This window comes from Schistocerca serialis, chromosome 2, assembly GCF_023864345.2.
Source record: "Schistocerca serialis cubense isolate TAMUIC-IGC-003099 chromosome 2, iqSchSeri2.2, whole genome shotgun sequence".
NCBI classification, from domain to species: Eukaryota; Metazoa; Arthropoda; class Insecta; order Orthoptera; family Acrididae; genus Schistocerca; species Schistocerca serialis.
In genome coordinates this window covers 677,977,624-677,980,453 of record NC_064639.1, presented here as the reverse complement: position 1 = coordinate 677,980,453, position 2,830 = coordinate 677,977,624, and positions in this window count along the sequence as shown.

The following is a 2,830-nucleotide window of genomic DNA, read 5'->3' as shown; positions in this document are numbered from 1 at the left end:
TATAACTGCTGCATGCTACAACCCCAAAGCAAAAGAGAGTATGTAAAATATGCGGTTTTTCGTTTGGAATACAAAAATGACAAAAGCGAGAATTTCATCTGCTCTCGGATTAAAATCGTTGCTCACAACGAATGAAGGCTGCCGTAAGCACATTAAAAGAGCTCACTTAAAGTGTGCAATTTGGAAGTCTGCAATGGACCAATGACGGCCCTTGTTGGGCTCTCTGAATAATGAATGGAGTCGTGACGAAGTGTACAAAGTTCTATACCCAGTGGCACTACCGGGCAGTGTACCTGTAGGTGCGGCAGATATTCTTCTAATGATTCGACACAGATGCTTGCAGAAGCCAGAAGCTTCTAAGCTCAACGCCGAAATGCTGCTGTGCTGCGGAAAAGCGTAGCTGTTCAATGTCTTGTGGTTGTGCTGGTAACAGTAATTGTGTAAATATGTCAACAAAAATATCCAACTCGACTGATACGTCAAACAATGAAAGCGTTTACAACGTTGATGAAAATGATTAAATATGCACCAAACCACCACGAAACATCTATTGGACCAAAATATATTAAGGAAATATGTTAACAGTAACAAATTGGAAAAAAATCTTATGATCAAAATGCTGATACTGCCTTTAATACCATTGCATGTTTTTGTTTCCTTTCAGTTTTTTGACATTTTAAAGCTATAAAAAATTGTCCAGGAGAGTTATAATTGCATTGATTTAACTAAGGCGTTTAATTGTGTTGATCACAAAATATTGCTCCAGAAGTTGGACCATTACGGAATATGGGGAATAGCTCACATTTGGTTCACCCCTTACTTTAGCAACAGACAGCAAAAGGTCATTATTCACAATGTTGAGAATGGCTGTGATGTGGGGTCTGAGTGGGGTACTGTCAATGTGGGGGGGGGGGGGGGGGAGGGGAGGGATGCCCCAGGGATCAGTGTTGGGGCTACTCCTGTTCCTTATTTATATAAATGATATGCCCTCTAGTATTAAGGGTAACTCTAAATGACACTAGGTTGGTAGTAAAGGATGTTCTGTGCAACATTGGCCCAGTTGCAAATAGTGCAGTTCATGACCTAAGTTCATGGCTTGTAAAAAATAAACTAACGCTAAATCACAGTAAGACTCAGTTTTTACAGTTTCTAACACACATTCAACAAAACCAGACGTTTTAATTTCACAGAATGGGCGTATGATCCGTGAAACTGAACAGTTCAAATTTCTAGGTGTTCAGATAGATAGTAAACTGTCGTCGAAAGCTCACGTTCAGGATCTTGTTCAAAGACTTAATGCTGATATTTTTACTATTCGAACGGTATCTGAAGTGAGCGATCGTTCGACATGAAAATTACTCTACTTTGCTTAATTTCATTCGCTTATGTCATATGGTATTATATTTTGGGCAGCTCTTCCCTTTCTAAAAGGATATTTTTGGCTCAGAAACGGGCGGTTCGGGCAATAAGTGGTGTAAGTTCACGAACCGTGTTCACGAGTCTGGGTAATTTGACATTGGCCTCTAAACATATATATTTCTTGCTTTCATTTCTTGTTAACAATATTAGCTTATTCTCAAGAGTAAGCAGCTTTCACTCAGTTAATACTCGGTAGAAATCAAACCTGCATTTGGATCGGACTTCTTAACTCTTGTGCAGAAAGTGGTGCAGTACACTGCTGCATCCATTTTCAATAAGCTACCGCTCGAATTCAAAAATCTTAGCAGTAATCCACGCGGTTTCAAATCGAAACTGAAGAGTTTCTTCATGGGTCACTCGTTCTATTCTGTCGAGGAGCTCCTTGAAAAATTAAGCTGATTTTTGTTTTATTGTTGATTGCGTTTACTTAAACTTATGAACTGACTTTTTTCGGGTTCATAAACATTTTATTTTTATATGTTATTACTTTTATGTTGTAATTTCATGTACTGACATGTGCCATGACCTTGGAGATTTGCTCCTCAATTTGGTCTTACTGAACTTGACGTGTAAATAAAAAAAAAAAATATCGTTTCTACATATATTTTTCACCAAGACGCCATCATAACATGTCGGGTGCAAGCCATATCCAGCTCAAGAGCAATTTTTTAACTCTGCCAGCGGCGTATATCTTCTGCCTACGAGGAGAGGTCTACTCGCAGCCGGTGACTGTGGTGACAGTACACACGTTGTTGTCAGAGTGTCTTTTCGTCCAAGTAGCAACATAAAGAAACGGTTACTAACTAACAGATGTCAATCGCTGACACGGTTTACCTTGTGACAGTGGTACGCTCGGTTCACACAGCCGCCGCCTGCACAGCTCACTCATGTTCCGCGACGGAGTTCCTGCTTTTACTTCGCTACCGTATTGTAGGATCTCAAAGGTGTGCGAGCGGGCGATGAAGCAAATATCCAATTTGACCGAAGGCTTCCGATTTTTGTCGATTTCAATTGGCTGAGTACTAGAGTCACACTTTTTAAGCTAGACTGTTTCACGATGTTTGATAGAGAAATAACTGAAATGGAAAGTAAATATCACATAAACTACATTTCCAGTCAGGAAACGCATTTAACGAAAACACCGTATCTTATCTTGAAAAATGTGTAGCTGACAGTTGAGTCAAATATAAAAAAGATATTGTACGGCGGAGCTAGTTAACGAAACAGCTGCTTTCAACTTCGAAGTGAAAGAGTGATGAAGAATATTCACAAGGTTTCCGTTTTGAATATTTTGTACATTTTTTTTTCCAAAGGTTGGGTTAAGAGCTCCTTACCCAAACATCGAAATAGCTATAACGAAATTTATGGTAATTCCAGTGACTGTAGCATGTAGTGAAAGTTTCAGCAACTT